Source organism: Equus przewalskii, chromosome 22, assembly GCF_037783145.1.
Source record: "Equus przewalskii isolate Varuska chromosome 22, EquPr2, whole genome shotgun sequence".
In the NCBI taxonomy this organism is placed as follows: domain Eukaryota; kingdom Metazoa; phylum Chordata; class Mammalia; order Perissodactyla; family Equidae; genus Equus; species Equus przewalskii.
Genome location: NC_091852.1, coordinates 25,696,547 through 25,718,179, shown reverse-complemented (window position 1 = coordinate 25,718,179; position 21,633 = coordinate 25,696,547). Strand labels below are relative to the sequence as shown.

At 36.3% G+C, this 21,633-nt stretch overlaps 1 protein-coding gene across 32 annotated transcripts in view; it reads right to left on the bottom strand.

Annotated features, from left to right (window-relative positions):
* The window catches only part of IL33 (interleukin 33), a 158,006-nt gene that overhangs the window by 23,287 nt on the left and 113,086 nt on the right, over positions 1-21,633 (bottom strand). For 8 of the 32 annotated variants that reach the window (XM_070590044.1, XM_008539193.2, XM_070590047.1 and 5 more), the window contains exon 2: positions 11,767-11,884. The exons of 3 other annotated variants lie outside the window; for them this stretch is intronic. The gene's annotated coding sequence lies outside the window, so the exon portion shown is untranslated. Of the gene's footprint in view, positions 1-694; positions 881-10,606; positions 10,797-11,766; positions 11,898-21,633 lie in introns of those variants that run through there. 21 more of the 32 variants (XM_008539188.2, XM_070590045.1, XM_070590025.1 and 18 more) reach the window with 13 other exon arrangements.

The following is a 21,633-nucleotide window of genomic DNA, read 5'->3' as shown; positions in this document are numbered from 1 at the left end:
ATACTGGGCTTCTGCTCAAAGTTTTCTAGATCAAAAAGATTTTGCTGCTAAGCAAACAAAAGTTTGAAAATACGGCATCGGTCCATGACACCTGGATTATTTGACCCTGTGAGGGAGAGTGAGACCGATGGTACACCATCAGCGGCAGTGTGGCTAGCGAGTAGATTTAACAGCGTCATAAGGAGAAATCATCACACTTTATGATTGTAAGAGGGAATTTTCAAAACTTTTTAAGGAGAATCCTTTTCTGAAAAAGAAACATTGCATAGAACCCCAAGAGATTAAAGAAAAGAGAAAATCAGTAGTTTGTTAATATAAATGTGATTCGTGTCTAGACTTATAACATTTGCTCATTATAAAGTTAATTAATCAAAGATGTCTGTTTCCAGCATAATAGTGGATTAGTTACCATGACCAACCCTCTCAACAAAAACAACTAAAATGCTGAAAGAAATATTTTAAAAATCTTTTCAAACTTGTTGAGCTGGCATGAAAGTAAATAATGTAGTGTCCAGAGCACAAGTGAGGCAAGCAAGCTTGGCTTTTTCTGAAAGTTGTCTGCTAAATGCTAGAGACAGAGTGGACAACTATATGATGTGCAAGGGCCAGGAGATAAAGCTCAAGATATGGTTATGATGGGGATTCTAATAGGAAACTGCTGCTTAAACCTGGATGCCCAAAGGGCTACACTCACAGTGTAAGGATGATTGAGATAAACAAACCCCACCGGCAGAAGAGGACAGGTAGGAAGCTTGTTTGTCTCAACTCTGGCCTTACATGGAAGGAGAACCATTCCTCTAAGAATTTATCTTCTTGTGAAAAGTCAGCTTCCACATGGATGTGTAGTCTGAAATCACACTACCTGTGTGCATCCAGAAGCCTGAAATAGAGGATTAAATATAAAACGGTTTTAGTTTGGTAGTGTCCAAAGACAAATGGGAAAGGCAAACACAGATCTTATCTTGAACAACTCAGCCGCAACCCCAGACACAAAGCATTCACAAAGAAAAATTTTCAGGGCAAATAAGTAGTTTGCAGTCAAGATTTATAAAGCGAACAAGCATATTAGGGGCCATGGTGAGAGTTCACAAAAGGAACAGTCAGCAGAAACCAACCTGCAAAGGTTTTATGTACTAGAACAATCAGAAATGACGTAAATAACTGATTTTAATACGTTTAGATAGAATTCTAAAAATATTGAAGAAATGAACAGGGAGAAGATGGATTTCAAAAAGATACAAATAGAATATCTAGAAATGAAAAATATGCTATTGAAATTAAAGGTTCATGGATCGATTAAACAGCAGATTAGACACAGATGAAGAGAGTCAGTGAACTAGACAATATATCTGAATATTCTTTGGAATACAATCCAGAGACACACAGAGATGGAAAATAGGAAAAAAGGGGTAAGAGACTTGGAGGGCAGAATGAGACAGTATATATGTGTATCTATGTGGAATTTTAGAATGAGATGATAGAATAAGGAAGGAGCAATCTTTGAACATATGAAGGCTGAGAACTTCCCAGAATTATTGAAAGACCCCAATCTTTAGATACAAGAATCCCTATGAATCCCAAGAAGGTTAAAAAAAAAAAAAAGAAAAACTCCACATCTTGATATATTAATTATGAAACTGAAGAATATTTTAAAAAAGAGAGAAGATTGTAAAGTTTGTCACTGAGGACAATGAAACTATTTGGATGAACAAACTGGAAATTTTGATTAGGCTTATGGATGGATGTTTGGTTTTAGAGTAGCTCCAGAACCTGTGAAGTTAACATCAGATATTTGCAGAACCACAAAAGCACCTCTGCAGTCCCCTGAGTACCATTAAAAACCTAAAACTCCTTATCTTACAGATGAGGGAAGTGACAGAGCAAGCATTACTCAAAGTCACACAGCTGGTGAGTGGGTATGTGATGGAGCCAGGATCAGAACTCAGGTCTCCCAACTAGCAGAGCAGTAGCTATGACTGCTCTTTCCTCTATATCCTGCTGCTGTTCCTTTAAAATATTAAACAACAACAGCAAATAAAAACAGAGTGGAGAAAGTACAGGGAAAAGTTACAGTTTATTGTGGAATTTTTGGTGCTGTTTTTATGTCTCATGTATGGAATTTAATAACCATTGGAATACATTCTTACACAGTGCAATGTCCTAGCTCTAGGAAACAATGAAACTGCTCAGTTTTTCGGATGCAGATAAGGGGGTGCGGCCTTGATTTGCTTCCTTCTAGCTTGTAAGACAACATAAGGGTACGGTGAGAAAAGTTTTAGGAGATGTGATTAAAACTGAGTCACAGAAAATAGTTCTGGCACAGCATTCTGCAGAAGGGGCCAGGAGAACAAGGGTGGGGCAAAATCCTAGCCTGGACAAAGGCTTGTTGAGAAATACACAAGGAAATGCAGGTGCCAAGTCACACCATGCGTATATACCTGAGTCACTAGGTCATAACTGAGCACACAAAACTTTATTTCAAATTGGAGATACAATCTAGTCTATTTTGGCTTCAGTTTACTGCTTTAGAATGGCTTGTTTTATGTTCTAAAAAGTTTATACCTAGATCCACAAATGAAGACAATTTGCAAGGGTAGGCAATGCCAAGAGTATATCAAAATATACTGTTTATTCATGAAAAGATAGTAATTGCATCTATGTGTACGGATGGATAGAAGAATTATTTCTGGATATTGACTAATTCTTCACAAATAGTATTACTAAGAAGTGTGAAAGCATCTGGAATGGGCAGCAATACAATCAAAACAGATTGCTTAACTGAGAATGAGAACTTGCTCATTAGTGCCAGCTTTGACTCTGGGAATAGTGCCCAGATGCTAATGCCTAAAGTAGTTATTAATATTTGCACAATTCTAAAATCCTGACAAGGATACAGTTCTTTAGGCAGTAACCTAAATTCTATCAGGTGACTAGTTGTTTGTTTTTAAAGATTTTTTTTTTCTTTTTCTCCACAAAGCCCCCGGTACATAGCTGTATATTCTTTGTTGTGGGTCCTTCTAGTTGTGGCATGTGGGACGCTGCCTCAGTGTGGTTTGATGAGCAGTGCCATGTCTGCACCCAGGATTCCAACCAACAAAACACTGGGCCGCCTGCAGCGGAGCGCACAAACTTAACCACTTGGCCACGGGGCCAGCCCTGTAGTTGTTTGTTTCTAAAGAGAAGCATGAGATTTTTAGACAGGCAAAGGTTTGGATTTTGAAGCTCATCTTCAAATAGAATGTAATATATATCTTTAAATTGGCTCATTTGTAAAGAAGCAGGCTGATTTGAGTATGGTACACTTCTCAGACACAAAAAATGTTGATAAGAAGAAATGTATTCCAGACACCACAGATACATATTTAAAGGCAGTGAAAAGTGTACCCAAGTTCCATTCCCACTGCACGGGGACACCACTAGATACTTCCTGGGAGCTAGTAGGCTTCACTTGAAGGCAGCTTTGGGAAAATAATTAAAAATAACAAGAGGTGTTTCTGAAAAGATGAACCAGATGTTTATGGAAATGGAGAAAGACTCTAATCTCCAAAATGTAGGACCAAGAGGAGGCAGTCCAAGTAGCAATCGAGGTAGCAAAACTATGCATGAGTGGAACATAAATGTACCAGCCCTGCTTTAAAAATAAAAACATTAAAAAAATTTTTTTTCTTTAAGAATGGAAGTAAGGGACTGGTTAGTAAAGTGCTTGCTAGTTATATTATGAAGATTAAAGATAAGTTTCAAAAACGCACTTTGCTTTACCTGAACTTTCTATTTTCAAGCTCCTGACATCCAACTGGAAGATAAGAATTGTCCTAGTGCTAAAAAAAAAAGTAAGCTAACAAACTAATCAACCAGTCAGCCTTTCCTACTTTGGTGTCGCATGTAGAACCTCTGTATGCTCTGGTTTATCAAATGCGTGTGATAAATTACACAAAGCAGACACTTTGTTAAGTTATACGTCATTTGAAAAACGTTTTAATTAAGAAAGTTAATGAGGGCGGCTTATTATTAGCTCATACTGATTCAACAATAACTTGACTAAATTTTCGTAAACTATATTTTATTCAAAGTCTAAAAAAACTCAATTTGTGACCATGTGGTTAAAAGAATAATCCTTTTTTAAAATTTCTATGCAGTATAACATTTTTAAAAAACTGATTCCTGGCTATTTTTTTTTTCTGAAACCCAAGTACAATATGATGGTTTGTTTTATTAACATTTTCTTCTCCAATTAATGTTTCCTTGCAACTAGGACACAACAGAGGCGTGCCTCAGCTCCAAAATTACAATCCCAGGAAAGATTTTTTTTTTTTTTCCTAAAGTGTGTTTGCTACCTAACTCAAGTCTGGAGAAAAAATACCGGTTGCCCAAGACCAATATAACATATTTCTAGGAAAGGTAAAGAAAATACACACACTAAAGTTGAAGGTGAACCATAATGCCCACCTTTGAGAATGGCTAAAATGAGGACAGAAAATACCAGGTATTTGCAAGGATTTGGGACATCTGGAATTCTTATACATGGCTGGTAAGAGTGTAAATTGTTACAACCACTTTGGAAAATAATTTGGTCGTATCCACTAAAGCTGAACATATGCATCCCTTTGGCCCAGCAATTCTATCTGAAGGTATATACCCAACAGAAAGGTATAGAAATGTTTGCCAAAAGATGAACATTCACAGCAGTCTTAGTCATATAACTCCAAGCTGGAAAGAACACAAATATCCATTTACATTTTAACAGATAAATTGTGGAACATTCATTTACAGGACTTCTAACCAGTAATGAGAATAAACAAGCCGCATCTATGTGCACCAACACAGATGCATCTCACAGACATGGTGTTGAGTGAAAAAGGCCAGACACGAAAGGGTATAGAACGTATGAATTCATTTATAAATAGTTCTAACCCCACAGGCAAATCAAATATATGACATTAAAAAGCGTAATAATGGCTATCCTTGAGATCACAGTGACTAGAAGAGCGTATAAGGAGGCTTTAGGGGTTCTGTACTCTCCTGTTTTTTTATGTGGTTACATAGGTTTGTTCATTTTACGACAATTCGTTAAGCTGTACAGTCATGACTTGGACAATTTTCTGTGTGTATGTTATATGTTAATAAAATTTTTAAGTTAAAAGAGAGACTATCAGTGATTTCTAAAATATATAGATTGCACATTCTCCATATTTTTCATAGCAGCTTGTTTAAACATTTTAATGTTTTTAAAGTATTATGTTTAAAAAAACTTTAGTATAATAATATAGATATATAAATTGATATTAAAATCAATAAAAAAATATTACATATGAGAGAAAAAGCATGATATATCAGAAATAGAATAAACTGAAAATTGTTGTATCAGGACAAGGTTTTGAAAACTTATAAGTAACTATTTGAGGTGCTCGGTTTAAATGCAGATTGCCAATATAGTACTATTATTACTATTTTATTCTTGTGAAAGGGTAAAACACTGACTGGGTTTGTTTACCAAAAAATTTTGTGTATATAAATTTGTATATAAAATTGATTATGAAAATAATGTACATATATCCATGCATTAAATCATTGTGGCTGGACAAATAGTGAAAAAATGAAATGACTTTGACTTGACAAATGTCAAAACTTTGAAGATCAAACTTCAGTTAATATCCTATTCATAAAATGAATTGTTAAGCAGGTTTGCGTATCTCCCAGTAACTAATGTAGCTACCAAATAAAAAAACTGTCAGTTAATAAGGCAGCAACACTTTCAAAGTTAAAAAGAACTTCGACAATTGGACCAAAGTATAAATCAAACAAATCTTTATATATTCATAACAAAATAAAATACTAAAAATAATTGTAAGAAGTATTTTGACTTACTATTAGTAAAATAGATAAAATAGGTATATAATAAAGTAATGTTAGAACTCCATTGAAATAGCCAATATGAACTCATGATTTTTTTTTTTAAAGATTTTATTTTTTCCTTTTTCTCTCCAAAGCCCCCCAGTACATAGTTGTATATTCTTCATTGTGGGTCCTTCTAGTTGTGGCATGTGGGATGCTGCCTCAGCGTGGTTTGATGAGCAGTGCCATGTCCGAGCCCAGGATTCGAACCAATGAAACACTGGGCCACCTGCAGCGGAGCGCGTGAACTTAACCACTCAGCCACGGGGCCAGCCCCATGAACTCATGATTTTATATATGTATATATATATTTCCTCTCCTATCTCTGTAACTGAATTCCTTTCGTGTCAGTACTGTGATGAAATAACCCAATACATATTCCAGGGCCCAGATCTTGTAATTTATAATGTTCTCCACTGAAGAAATCAGGGCTCTTTGGAGAGTGGCAAATTTCATGTTTTGGGTAGAAGAAATGCAAAGTAAACCTGAATAACTTGTTGCCTGAAAACAGTGATGCATTTTTTAAAGTGCTGAGGTGGATAAAAAAAAAAAAGAGCAAGTGAACCAGCATAAAGGGGCTTCTGTGTGCTGAACTGTGACAATTTGACTCAAAAAGTAAAAAATTATAACTAATCAAAACAAGTTAAATCTGAAAATGACTTAGTTATAACAGTATCAACAAAAATAACAAGTCCATAATGATGCTCAGAAAAGAAAAGCAAGGGCTGGCCCCATGGCGTAGTAGCTAAGTTCAATGCTTTCTACTTTGGTGACCCTGGTTCATGGGTTTGGATCCCAGGCACGGACCTACACCACTCATCAGACATGCTGTGGTGGTGACCCAAAGACAAATTAGAGGAAGATTGACACAGATGTTAGCTCAGGGTGAATCTTCCTTAACAAAAGGGAAAAAAAGAAAAGTACTAAAAACTGTTTCCTGATCAAAATATTATTTTGGATTACCTTTTTTCAGAAGTTAGTTATAAATATATTCTCAAAATATGTGAAAGTTTTTCCTTGTACAAAGACTACACTTAATGCTAGCATAACTTTTACAGGATTTTTTTTTTTTTATGTTTGGGATATGCCTATCAAATTGTGGCAGAAACACTGGCCAGGTTGTTAAAAGTTCTGTAAAGCTTTAGCTATTTCACAACACCTTCAATGCCACGATATTCCCAAATTAGCTGATATGGTCCAGAGCCAGAAGGAGAGTCCCTCCCAATGCTGGTATTCAGCTGGAATGCTCCATGTGGCTGGTTTCTTTCTCTTTTATCTCTGCTCATGCCATACCATAAGCTGTTAAATGTTTTGAACATCACCCCTGGGTAGACCATGAGACTTTCTTTCACAACCAAATGGCCACCCAGTAACACATGTCATTGTGTATTAGATGATATTAAATTTGATTATTAGAAGACATTTAAGAAGTAAGAGTATGGAAGCTTTCCACTCACAGATGTGAGAGTTCCTGGCCATTGACCTGAATAAATCAAGCCACAATCCACACCCTGGATATTTAATTCCCGTAAAAGTTTAAATAGTTTAAATAGTTAAAAAAGTTTAAATGCCTTGGGCAATGATCAAGAAATCACCTCAAAGGTCTGGAAACTTGTCCACTGTGGTGTGACAAGACTTTTTCTCTCACTCTGCCTGCTCCGTGGGCTGCTCCAGCTCTTCCCCAAATCGCTGACTTTATCATCTTTACATGGGAGTCTAAGCAGGCTCAGCTTGGTTACCTGGTCACTGGGTTTGAGGTGAAAACTAGTAAAGCGGAAAGACTACTAAATACCTTTCGTCTTCTCCAAGATAAGACTTAAACATTTTCCTCCTCTGGATAGCTATGACCTGTTCCTTAGTGTACCCAATGATGCAGAGTGAAAGAATATAACAGTTGTCCCTTCCTTTGCCAACAGACCTTGCATATAATAGGTAGAGAAGTTATCTGGACCTAGTAATGAACCATAACCTTAGAAGTTATTAGAGCCTGCATGGTTCTGCCTAGATAGTAGAAAGAGCCAATGTGTCTAAACCCAGAGTTCTTTTAGGAATATGTGCCACAATAACTGGACAAGAAAAATTGGATGCTGACAAAATAATGGACTTTTATATAATTTTTATACTTTTATGAATTAAGAAACACAAGGATTTATAAGCAATATTTTTTCCCAACTGGCACATCACAATGCAGATGACTTTAATGCTTTTAAACGCTGAGTCTGATCTCACGGACCTCACAGTACTGAGGAGAAATCCTTCCACTTGACATAATGAAAGGTAATAATCATGGGAGAGCCAGATGTAAGCATTGCATATAATGTCCCAGGAATGGGACCTTCCAAACTGTCTTAGTAGAACAGCTTATACTCCTTTGAGTTAGTAACATTCAATTTATTCTATTAAATGACCACCACATAGTGGCAATTATGATTATGACTTCACAAACCATATGGCTCTTGAGTAAGTCAGTGAAGAAAAAATATGCATATTCATTCAGGTAATATGGATCTTATACAAGTCATAATGAAGGAAAAAAACGGAAGCTAAAGAGAGCCACTTTAGAATGAGTACTGGCCCTAATGTCTGTGGCTAAAACCTTTATAAAAAATTAGAAAGAAATATTATTCAAGGAAACTTACTACTACTAATTTACCAATATGAAGAAATTATGCTAAGTACTGATAAAGTATTGTCTAAACAGGATTGTTAACGAATGTGGGCAGTACATAATATATGTATGCAAGATAAGGGGAAAACTAAACCTTGGGAAGGAAAAATTTTGGAACCAATAAATTCAAGTTAGAGGAAAATTAATGTTTAGGTGTAATAAGCCCCCAAATGAAAGAACTCGAGGGAAAAGGAATATAATCTCCTCTTACAAAAGAAAAGATAAACTGCTTAAATAGCATTTCTTCTTTTTTTTGCTTTCCTGATTATTTTATTTTATTGTAGTGAGAATACTTAACATGAGATCCACTCTTAAAACTAAGTGCACAATACATTGCTGTTGACTATAGATATCATGTTTTAAACAGATATCTAGATTTTAAAAAAATTTATTTTCTTGAAGTCACATTGGCTTATAACATTTAAATAGCATTTCTTAAACAACTGCCACTGATAGAGCCAGGAGGCTAAGAGGTTGGAGTAGTTGAGATTTGAATCTCTGCTAGGAACTCCAACAGAAATAATGAACAAAACAGTCATACAATTGCAAAAGATCTCAGTGCTAGTTTTGCTAGGGAAAATTGTGACGATCATCCAATTTATGTGGTGTTCTTAGTGACAAGGACTTAGATATAGACATGCTCTGATTAAAAGCAAAGCACCAGCCAAGTTTGTGGGTGGACTCCTCTTGGTTCCAGGAATAGCAAAAGAAAGTTACATAAGAGTGATGGCCGGCAGGGACCATTTCTCTCAAATGGCAAAGACTGTAGTCCTGAGAAAATGGGTGCGAGGTTTTATTGTCATCCCAACAATAATTTTATGTTTGAAAATGATGGAAACTTTGAAGAGAAAATGGTTTCACAAAGATGATTGGCCATGTACTAAACGAAGTCATTTGGAATCGATCTTTCTTGGTTCTTTTTCCTTCATGGGAGTTGACTCTGGGTTTTAATCTCTGGTCTGAAATTTACTGATTGTGTCATCTTGGCTTAGTGCAATCTTTTCAAATTTCACCTGCTTAATTTTATAAATGAAGAAGAGAATATTTATCTTCCAGAGATGTTGTGAGGATTAAATGGGATAATGTGGGAAAAATATCTCACATCGCGTGTATGGTTCAGGGATTGATAAGTCACCTTTAATGACAGCTTCTGACTTGGTTTACCTTCATAAGCATCACAACACCTCTCTAGTGTAGACTGTTTTGTTGTTGTTACTGTTTTGTTTGTTCTTTTTTTTACATTTTACACCATAGGAAAAAGATTTAGGCTCAGGAACATTAAGTAAGATCCAAAATCACACAACTAGTCAATGACAGATGATGGATTTGAGGCCTGTCTGACTCAAAAAATCTGTGTTTTTTACTATTACGCTATATTGCACTCATTTAACAACAAAAAGCTTCACAGCTATAGCATGATCTACCAACAGTAACAAGGGCAGCAAGTGAGAGAGGAAGGGCCCCAAACTCCTTCCTCCTCTATGAGCACCTCAACAATGGACTCTGCCTGCCCTCTAAAGCTGTGTCCCTTGAAATGTTCCTTTTGCAGACAGATGTCAGCACCAGAGAACCCAGAGGGAAACTGTGAAGAGATCTACCATGATTTCCTGAAGTCCTTGAATAAAGCATCATTTATTTGACCTAATTAAAGTTTTTTTCCGCTATTCAAGGAGATTATTTTTGGTCTGAATATTTCTAAATGTCCCTGCTGCAAAGTGAAATATAAAGAAGAATTCTGACTGTCACTCTTGATTCCCACTGTGTTGGCCAAAATTTTAATTTGTTGAATGAAAGATACTCTGATTTTGGTACAATCACACTCAAATCTCTGGAAAAGACCTCATGCTATCAGATTTACTGGCATAAATATTCTCTGATGTATATATATTCTTCCCCAATGCTGCCCCCTCTGCAGTACTTCCCTGTAATGATTTAATTCTGCACACAATCTCAAAAAAAGACATCATGCTGTCAGATATACCGGCATAAATATTCCTTGGTGTTTATTTTTTTCTTCCCTTAATGTCGTGGCCCCCCGACTCTTACCTGCTGCAGTATTTCCCCATAATAATTTAATTCTTCTGTGGAGCAGAACTTCTACAACTGAGACTCAGGCACATTCCCTGAAGTCAGTTGCAAGCTCTGTGTCTTTAATCCTCTACAGACCCTAGCCAGGGTGGCAGCTCCCATTTCTCAATCTCTTCTCTTACTTCCAGTCCTATTTCAATCCCTAAGTGAAATTTCCCCTCAGAACTTCTCCCTCTCTATAAATGGAAAAGGGAAAGAGGTACACTCTGGCTGTAGATATTGTAAGTTAAGCAGTGATGGGAAAGAGAAAAATATCTAGGTCAATACATGACTGAGAAAATGAATTATGCAACCGCTAGTCAAGGATTGGTAGGAAATCCAGCATCCTTTCAGAAAAGAGTGGAGAAAATGTGAGATCTGAGCTGCAGAGAGTGATGCCTGTGCTGAGAATTCTTAACTATTGAAGGACACTACTGATTTGTGTGATTCAGCTCCAGCACCCCCAACTTTGGAAAACGGAGAATTCCAAAGTTTTCTGAACACAGAGCTGTGCCTTTTCAGGGATGAAATTAAAAGAGGAAAGATAAGACAGAGAAAAGTGCAAGGAGAAAATATCACCACAAGGCAGACAGCAAGAAATAAAGAGGACAAAACAGTCTTTAAAGGAAAATCTCCAAATGAAGAATAGCAGCAAAGCTAATGAGCTTTTGAATTGACCCATTTAGGATGTCAGTTCCTTATTTTTCACAGATTTTTGAACACATGATTCTCAGGGGATGGTACCTCTCCATCCTTCTGTTTGTTCCCTTTTCTTGAAAACCACTTGTTAACAATCATGAGTAGGTTGTCTTCAATGAGCATTAGATGTATGAAGAAGAATTACCAACTTGCTTTATGAAATTTTGTGATGAGGGAGGAGAATATTTACTATAAAGACTATTACAATCTATTTTAGCAATTTATTAATAATTTTCCAAATCACCTGAAAGAAATCAAAATGGAGTTATAAGTTAGTAGCAACTATTATCATCAACTTTTACTGCTATTGGCAATAATAATAACAAATCAGCCTAGTCATTTATGTTATAGAAATAAAAAACAGTTCTCCTTGGTTCCCAACATCTTACTTTACAAAACCTGACCAAAAAAATCTATCAGAATATTCGTTTCATCCTTACCTTGTGATATCGTTTTGATCTCTCCCCTGACCAGCTGCAGCCGTGTGTTCAGAGAACTTGCAGACTCTATTTATTACCCAAAGTTTGGCAGAGAACCAAACTGCTGGAGAAGGGAGATCTGAGTGGGTGAGATTCCGGCAGATTTTTAAACTCATGTAAAAAGCCAACAATACAATTCTGTCAACATCTAAGTTTCACTGCTTTCTGCCTTCTCCCTGTCTCCATACCAAAATGAATCCAGCAATTATGGATTTTATGTTCTGTGTTTTTTTACTTCCAACTCACATCAGAATCATCTCAAATGTAACTCCTACCCCGTCTTCCACTCACAACCCTTCCTCTGCCCCCACACATTACAACTTGGCTCCCTTCAGAGTTGAACTTCACAATTTCAACTTCAGTGCTATTTATATTGAAATTCTTTTGCCATTTATATTTTCACTTTGGGCCACTGGCTTCTTCATTTACAACCTTCACTGAGAAGTCAATTTATTCTTCCAAACTTCTTTATATATAGGGTCACCCCCTATTGTATATCAGTTATGCGCAGCTTATTTGCAAATAAAAGCTCTCAGATACTCCATGCATCACAACATAACTGACCTGCCTCTCTGCTCCCCATTGTTCATCTCTCCTTCCATATAGCCCACAAATCTTACAGAAGATATCACTTTTTGTTGTAAAAGCAAATCCTACGCTGTAGATCCTAGCTCTTCTTCACCTCATGAGAAATTTTGCTTCTACATGCTCTCTTTCTTTCTCTCTTTTGGCATATGTAATATGCCAACTTGGCTGTTTCTGCATCCTCAGACCATACATCAGAAGGAAGACGGCTGTAGTACTTATAGGATGTTGTGATGGGACTATTTGCTACATACACACAGGCCTAGCAAGTCCCCACCACTGTCCAATCTGCAAGTTTAGAAGGGTGAACTTGAAATAAAGGGGCAGAAACACTGTTCTGAAAAATAAATAACAGGAATCTTTTAGTTTTCTTCTTGGCATACTGGTTAGGGTTCTGGAATTCAAGGGAAAAGGAACTGAGATAGCAAGAGATGACTGACCAGAACTTGGGAAAGGTACAACTGTGATAGCGTCCCTTTTGGAAAAAACTATTGAGGGACTGAGAAACAGTTATCCAGTTTAAAGCTGTTTCCTGTTCTATGTAGTAATGTCCTTTCTTCACCCCTAAGCCTGAGCAATATCTGCTACAAGCCATAGTGTTGTGTTTGTGGAAAAGGAAGGAAAAGGGCTATGTCCACTCTTGTGATAAAGCGGTTAAGAAGGAATGCAAGCAGGCAGGAGGCTGAGATGACCAATGCTGATTAGGAATTGAGCTGTGTGCAGTAAATTGGAGGGAAAGGTGACAAGTAACAATCAAGGGAATGTCAGCATACTCTACCCTGAGAATTCTTGCAAGTACTGAGATTACAAGGGATAGATAGTGTGACCTTCTAATGTATACTGAACTCTTCATTATTACAAAATTTCCCTCTTTATCTATTTATTTATTTAAGAAGTATCTCTTATAAGCAGTATATAGTTGGTTTTTGTTTTGTTTTTAACCAGTTTGACTATCATTTGTCTTTGAACTGGAATATTTCCTATTTACATTTATTGTAAATACTGACATATTAGCATTTATTTCTATCTTGCTTTATTTTTCTCTATTTTGTCTCCCTGGTTTATGCCTCATTTTCTTTCTTTTCTTGCTTCTTTTGAATTAATCCATTTTTAAAATTATGAAATTTTTCCCTAGCAGTCATACACTATAACTTTTGCCTCCTCAGTAGAGTAAGACTGCAAAAAAACCAGAAACACACAACAAACAAACAAACAAAACTGCCAGAACTTTGGCTCTGCTTTTAAGAAGCTTTCCAACTTTTTTCTTTTTTTGTTTTTGCCTCTCCCTCAGGCAACTGCATAATTTGGCAAGTGTTTTGAAAAAAAAGAAACTCTTCGCATGTCAGGCTTAGTTCTCCAGCCCTCTCTTTTCACTGAGTTCTTGGCTCTTTGAGCCTCTAATTTTGTCTCTTCAGCCCCACAAAACAACCAAAGGCTTTGCTGATTTCTCTGTGTCCTAACAGCAGCCTTCTGCCCAGACAAAACCCAAATTCCCTGCCTCCTACAGAACACACAGAAATGGCAAATACCAGTAGAGGAAAGGCAGCTGTAACTGTCAACTAATCTCTCCTTGGAATCTTGGCTCCTCATCCTGATTGCTTCAGCAGCTTTCTCCTGCCTTTAAACCTTCTCTTGGATATTTTCAGTAGCAACATTGGACTGCCACAAACTACTGAATTCCATTGGAAGTAAAATCTCTGACTGTCTGAGTTGAATACAAATGAAAGCCTGGCTCTAGAAGCCAGGAGGATTGCCGGCCAGTTGGGCTTTCTTCAAGTGGCCGTTGAATTTATTATCCAAACTATAAAACTTTCGAAAATGAAAAGAATGTTATTAATAATTAGGTGAACACTGAAATATGGTTACTCCAGGTTTTATGGCTTTTTTATAGTTCTTCCTCCTTCCCTGTTTCTTCTCAAATACCAAATCTGCCCTACCGATTGCCTGCTTTCAGGGCAGATTCAAGGTATACAGATGACTGTCTGAAATTTTGCAGACTCACAGATACATACTAGATCTGGTGATGTTATTTTGTTCCTAAAAGAGAAAGAAAGCTAAAACTGAGGGTTTGCTACCAACAGATTTTTAAAAACTGAAATTGTAAAGGATATACTTCAGGCAAAGGAAGTTGATCCCAAATGGTAGGTCTGAAATTCAGGTGAGATTAAAGAGCAAAGAGTATTATGAATGTAGAGGTAATGCTAAACAAATATTCACTATAAATGATGAAAATAATATCTTGTAATGTTAAGGGAGAGTAAAACATAGGAAAGACAAGACAGAGAGAAAAGACAAAATATAGTAGATTTAACCCAAATTTATCAATACTTTCACTCCATGAATTAAATGCCCTAGTCAAAGAACTAATTACTACACTTGAAAAGACAAGATCCATTTATATACTGTTTTTAAGAGACATATGCAAAATCTATAAATTGAAATTAAAGGGTAGAAAAATATACGCTGGCAAATCCAAATCAATAGAACGGTGACATTGCTTCATTCATGTTATGCTTTAAGGTAAAAAGTATACCTGAAGATAAAGAAGTTGACTGAATAATGACAAAACATTCAATTCACTGGGAAAAAATACATCTAAACTAACAAATACCTATTAACCTAATCTAAAGTACATTAAAAAAAATGAACAGAATTACAGGGAGAAATACACATATCTATCATTCTAGTGAGACATTGAATACATATATCTTAGCAATTATTATTAAGCAGAAAAAACATCAAATGGATACATAAATTGCACCTCATCTAAGAGTGGAGAATACATACTCTTTTCAAGCACACATAGAACATTACCAAATTAAACATATTCTTGTCCATAAAGTAAGATGCAGAACTATTTCAATTGATGTCACTGAATATGGCAGTGTAGAGAATCCCTCCACAAAAGCAACTAAGCTGGAAAAATCTCATAGAATCCAACTTAACATGACCCTGCAATCTAGTAAAAATTTAGAATAACTGTGGAAAGCTTAATGAAGAAAGAAACTGATGCATTACAATAAGAGAGTGCTGTGGAATTTTAAATTGCCCATTTGCCGTCCTTCATCCCCAAGATCAGTGGCAGCCATGAAGATGGCAGTGTTACCAAACCAGGTTGGGTTTTACCTGTTGCCTGGAAAGCCAAACACCAAGACAATGAGATTGAAGCAGAGAGAGGGTTTAATCACAAGGCAGCCAAGTGAGGAAACAGGAGAATGAATCTCAAATTTGCCTCACCAAAAATGGGGACTCAGGGATATTTATGGCATGGGGGACAAGGTGGTCTGAAATGTGGAGACAGATGATTGGAGCTGAGGAGAGGTGAAGCAATTGATGATCTGTGCAAGCGTAGTCAGACTTCATGCCTCTTCATAGGAAGCACGTTCAAAATGCGTATTATTGTGTTAACATGATCTGAAGGTGGAGTTTTTAGCCTCTTGACATCAAAAGTTCACTTATCAGACATCTGCATGGGCCCAGTTGTTGGGTTTGTGGTCTCAACTGGCCTGAAGTGGACAAGGGATTCTAATTCCTGAAAAACAGCTGAAACACCCTTTACCATGGTGACACAGTCTCCAGGGAGATGTTACCTATAGGAACCTACTGGGAGTCAGATAACATATTGCCTAAACAGCACAATTAACAATGGGTGGGCAAACAGCTTAAAGCCTTAATCAGTAATTGCAAAAAGGAAAAAAAAATTAGCTCCTGGCTACTTAATCATCAATGGTTAACTGCCCGTTTCAGCAGCCTCCAACACTACTGTAGATGCTAGTACCAGAGGAAGCAAGATGGACCTTATTCTCAAAGAATTGCAGTTGTGTGTTTTGACCTGTCTGGGGTTCCCTAAAGGACTGGTGCAAGTACTTGCTTTTGTTTTATCTTATTTGAAGCATTCCCAGGGCTGTGGTGGCTTCCCAGGCAGTGTTTTCCAAAGCATTTAAAGGGAAAAGTATTGGCTGCAGCAGCTTGGGCCAGTGATAAAACAGTCAGAATAAGCAATAAACAGATCAAAAAGCCTGGGAAGGAAAAGGGTGAGAAAGGAGATACATGGGAGAATAACGGCTTTAAAAAATACCCAAGTATACTGGAGACTCAAGGAGGAAACGCTCAGACCCAAAGCTGGACACAGGTTCAGAATAGGCTGAGAAGATCCTACAATTTCACTTCTCGCTGATGAACAGTAAAGAAGAGTTTTTGCATACCATTGAAAATAAGTTGGCATTCCTTCAAATTTGATTATTACAAAGTTGAGATTTTATTGTAATCCCCAGGGAAACCACTAAGAAGAAAATAAAAATATACAGAAAAAGAGATAAGAGGAGAATCAAAATGGTACACTAGAAAAAATCGGTTAATCAAAAAAAGAGTGCAGCAATAGAGGAAATGAAGAAATAAAGATACAAGACATATGGAAAACAAATAGCAAAATGGCAGAAGTTAAGTCCTTCCTTCTGAGTAGTTACTTTATGTAAATTGATTCAATTTTCCAATACAAAGGCAGAGATTGGCAAAATGGATAAAAAACATGATCCAACTATATGCTGTCTACAAGAGACTCACTTTAGATCCAAAGACACAAATAGATTGAAAGTAAAAGGATGGCAAAAGGTATTCCATGAAAATAACAACCAAAAGAGAGCTAGTGTGGCTAGGCTAATATCAGACAAAATAGACTTTAAGACAAAAATTGTCACAAGAGACAAGGGACATTATACATTGATTAAAAGAACAATGCATCAAGAAGATTGCTAATTATAAATATATTCACACCAAACAAAAGAGCCCCAAAATATATGAAGTAAAAACTGACAGAACTGAAGGGAGACATGGACAATTCAACAATAATAGTTGGAGACTTCAATATCCCATTTTCAATAATGGATAGAATAATTGACAAGAAGATCAATAAAGAAATATAGGTCTTGAATAACATTATGAACCAACTAGATCAAACAAACATCTGTAGAACACTTCAGCCAACAACATCATAATAAGCATGTTTTTCTCAAATGTACATGGAGTATTCTCCCAGAGAGACATATACTAGGCCACACAACAAGTCAATGAATTTAAAAAGATTAAAATCATCCAAAGTTTCTTCTCTGAGCACAATGGAATAAAACAAGAAATCGATAACAGAAGGAAAATTAGAAAATTCACAAATATGGAGAAATTAAATAACATACTCTTAAGCAACTAAGTCAAAGAAGAAGTTACGAGTGAAATTAGAAAATAATTTGAAATGAATAAAAATGAAAATGCAGCATACCAAAACTTATGGGATGTAGCAAAAACACTTATAAGAGGGAAATTCATAGTGACACAGGTCTACCTCAAGAAATAAGAAAAATCCCAAATAAACAATCTAACATTTAACCTAAAAGAAACTAGCAGAAGAACAGGCAAAGACCAAAGTTAGTAGAAGGAAGGAAATAATAAAGATCAGAGTGAAAATAAATGAATTAGAGGCTAAAAAGACAATAGAAAAGATCAATAAAACAAAGAGCTGGTTCTACAAAAAGAGAAAAGAAATTGACAAGCCATTTACTAGGTTAACCAAGAAAAGAAGAGAGAGGGTTCAAATAAATAAAATTGGAAAGGAAAGAGGAGACATTACAATTGATACCACAGAAATACAAAAGATCGTAAGAGACTACCATGAACAATTATACACCAACAAATTGGATAATGTGGAAGAAATGGATAAATTACTAGAAACATATCATCTTCTAAGACTGAACCAAGAAGAAACAGAAAATCTGAATAGACCAATTACAGTCATGTGGTGTGTAATGACGTTTCAGTCAATAACAGTTCATACATACAACGGTGATCCTATAAAATGAGTACATTATAGCCTAGGTGTGTAGTAGGCTATACCATCAAGGTTTTTATGAGCACACTCTGCAATGTTTGCACAATGAAATCATCTAATGATGCATAACTGAGAACATACCTCTGTCATTAAGTGATGCGTGACTGTACTAGTAAGGAGATTGAATCTGTAATAAAAAATCTCCCAGTACACAAAAGTTCAGGACCAGATGGCTTCACTGGTGAATTATACCAAACATTCAAAGAATATTTAATACCTATCCTTCTCAAATTCTTCCAAAAGATTGAAGAGAAGGAAAAGTTTCCAACTCATTTTATGAGGCCAGCATTACCCAGATACCATAACAAGACAAGGATACCACAAAAAAAGAAAAATACAGGCCAATATCCCTGATGAACTTAGATGCAAAAGTCCTCAAAAAAATCAGCAAACCAAATTCAACAATACATTAAAAGGATCATACACCATGATCAAGTGGGATTTATTCCAGTGATGCAAGGATGGTTCAACATCTGCAAATCAGTCAGTATGATACACCAGATTAACAAAATGCAGGATAAAAATCATATGATCATCTCAATAGATGCAGAAAAAGCACTTACAATTCAACATCCATTTATGATAAAAACTCTCAACAAAGTAGGTATCGAGGGAACCTATCAACATAATAAAGGCCATATATGACAAATCCAGAGCTAACATGATACTAAACAGTGAAAAGCTGAAGCTTTTCCTCTAAGATCAGGAACAAATCCAGGATGTCTGCTCTTTCCACTTTTATTCAACATATTATTGGCAGTTCTAGCAAGAGCAATTAGGCAAGAAAAAGAAATAAAACATCCAAATTGGAAAGGAAGAAGTAAAACTCACTATGTGCAGAAGATGTGATACTATATATAGAAAACCCTAAAGACCCCATCGAAAAACTGTTAGAACTAATAAATGAATTCAGTAAAGTTGCATGATACAAAATCAGCGTACATAAATCTGTGGCTTTTCTATACACTAACAATGAACTATCAGAAAGAGAAATATAGAAAGAAATTCCACTTACAATTGCAAGAAAAAGAATAAAACACCTAGACATAAAGTTAACCAGGGAGGTGAAAGACCTCTACACTGAAAACTAAAAAACATTGAAGAAGGAAATTGAAGAAGAAGTAAATAAATAGAAAGATATTGCCTGTTCATGGATTGGAATAATTAACATTGTCAAAATGTCCATACTACCCCAAGAAATCTATAGATTCAATGCAATCCCTACTAAAATTCAAATGGCGTTTTTCAAAGAATTAGAATAAAGGATTCTAAAATTTGTATGAAACCAGCTGTATGTCTACACAGTAGCAATGAATCAAAAAATAAAATCAAGAAAACGATTCTATTTCCAGTAGTATCAGAAAGAATAAACTACTTAGGAACAAATTTGACTAGGAGATGTAAGAATTGTACACTGAAAGATTGTTGAAAGAAATTAAAGAAGATATAAATGAATGGAAACACATTCCATGTTCATGAATCAAAGGGCTTAATATTGTTAAGATGGCAATACTCCCCAAGTTGGTTTATAGATTCAGCATAATCACCATCAGAATTCTAGCTTTCTTCTTTGTAGAAGAAAGACTTTGATAAACTCATTCTAAAATTCATATAGAATTGCAAGGGACCCAGAATAGCTAAAATAATCTTGAAAAAGAACAAAATTGGAGGACTCTCACTTCCTGATTTCAAAACTTACTACAAAGCTAAAAGAATCAAAACGGCCAAATGTACTGACATGAAGACAGATACGCAGAACAAAGGAATGGAGAACCCAGAAATAATCCCTCGCATATATGGTCAAATGATTTTTGTCAAGGGTGCCAAGGCCATTCAATGGGGAAAGGAATGGCCTTTCTGACAGTTGTGTTGGGACATTGGATATCCACATTGAAAAGAATGAAGTTGGACCTCTACTTCACACCATTTGCAAAATACATCAAAATGGATCAAAGACCTAAATGTAAGGACTAAAACTATAAAAATTTTAGAAGAAAATACAGGGGTAAATCTTCATTACCTTATATTTGGAAATAGATTTTTAGATCAGCCCTTGTGTAATATGAGACAGAAATAGATATTTGTTGTAACAATTTGCAGCTATTGGCTATGCAGCGTGACTCAGTGAAAGCTCACCAGAAGCCTGAGGGCAATGGAGCCAAGTAGGGCAGCCCATAAAGTCAGCCTCTATGGTCACAGAGCAGGGTTGTGGGATGGGGAGAGTGGGCCTGAGGGACACTCAGAAGGCATCTAGCCCAAAGGCCAGGGTCCCCTTCTTTAGAATTTTGCCCTCAGCAGTCATGTCTCTCTGCAGGCCAAGAATCTAGCCTGAGTTGGAGCTGGTGGCATGATCCCTAGGTCACTGGATATCCTCCCAGACTGACACACCACCTCCTGGAGGAAACCTCTAATGGTGCCTCATTTTTCTTTGTATCCTCTGTGCTCAGCACTTGCTCATGGGATATGTAATAAAGATGTAGGTGTTGACACAGTGAAGGTAGAAATACTTATTTCTGACTCAGTTTCACAGGATCATATTATACAATTTCCCTATTCCTCTTCCAACCCATATAAGACCATCTGGGATTAATCTCTTTGAAAAATTAATTTGAAAAGTCTCTTTTCCTCACTGTTAAAATATTTGTTGACCAGAATGTGGTATGACTTGAACAATGTGCTCCTCAAATATCTGCTGTAAATGCTCCATCTTGAATCTCTAGCTCTTAGGGTTCTTTTTCTTCTCTAATTCCACAGAAATCAGAACTGCGTAAAGGTCAATCTTCCTTTAGCAAAAAACAGTAGAAACCAAATACCCTGAGTACAATCAGGATAGCAAAGTCTAAAGTTCAACCCTGAAATTTAGTATCAGGTATCACCTATTCTTATCCGCAATTTTCTCTTGACTTAAAGCTATTGTTGGTTAATCTGACTCTGCATAGTGGCTCAAAGATGAAATTGTGAGAGTAATAAAATGCAGAGAATCACAGGTGTGTTCCTGTGAAAGACATTTTAACAAGTGAATGTGGTGGTTTTTATGTATCATTCTTGGGCATGTGTCCCAGGCGCTGGGCATTCCTGCTCCCATTGGTATTACAATGAAGTGCAATGTTTGCTTTCCGTCTCATCTATAAGGTGTGAGCTGCTAGATGAACCTCATCATATGCAAATATCTCTGTGACTAAATTAGGCCCTGGCACCTAGGAAAGCTCAATAAGTATTTTCTGAATGGATGATTTCCCCAGATTGTAATAGTAAGACAAATTGCTAAGTGTACTATTTGCTCACTCTGAGTCATGCACTATGCTAAGCATCTTGCATGTACTATCTCATTTAATTTTACAGTAATTCAATGAAGTTGATACTAG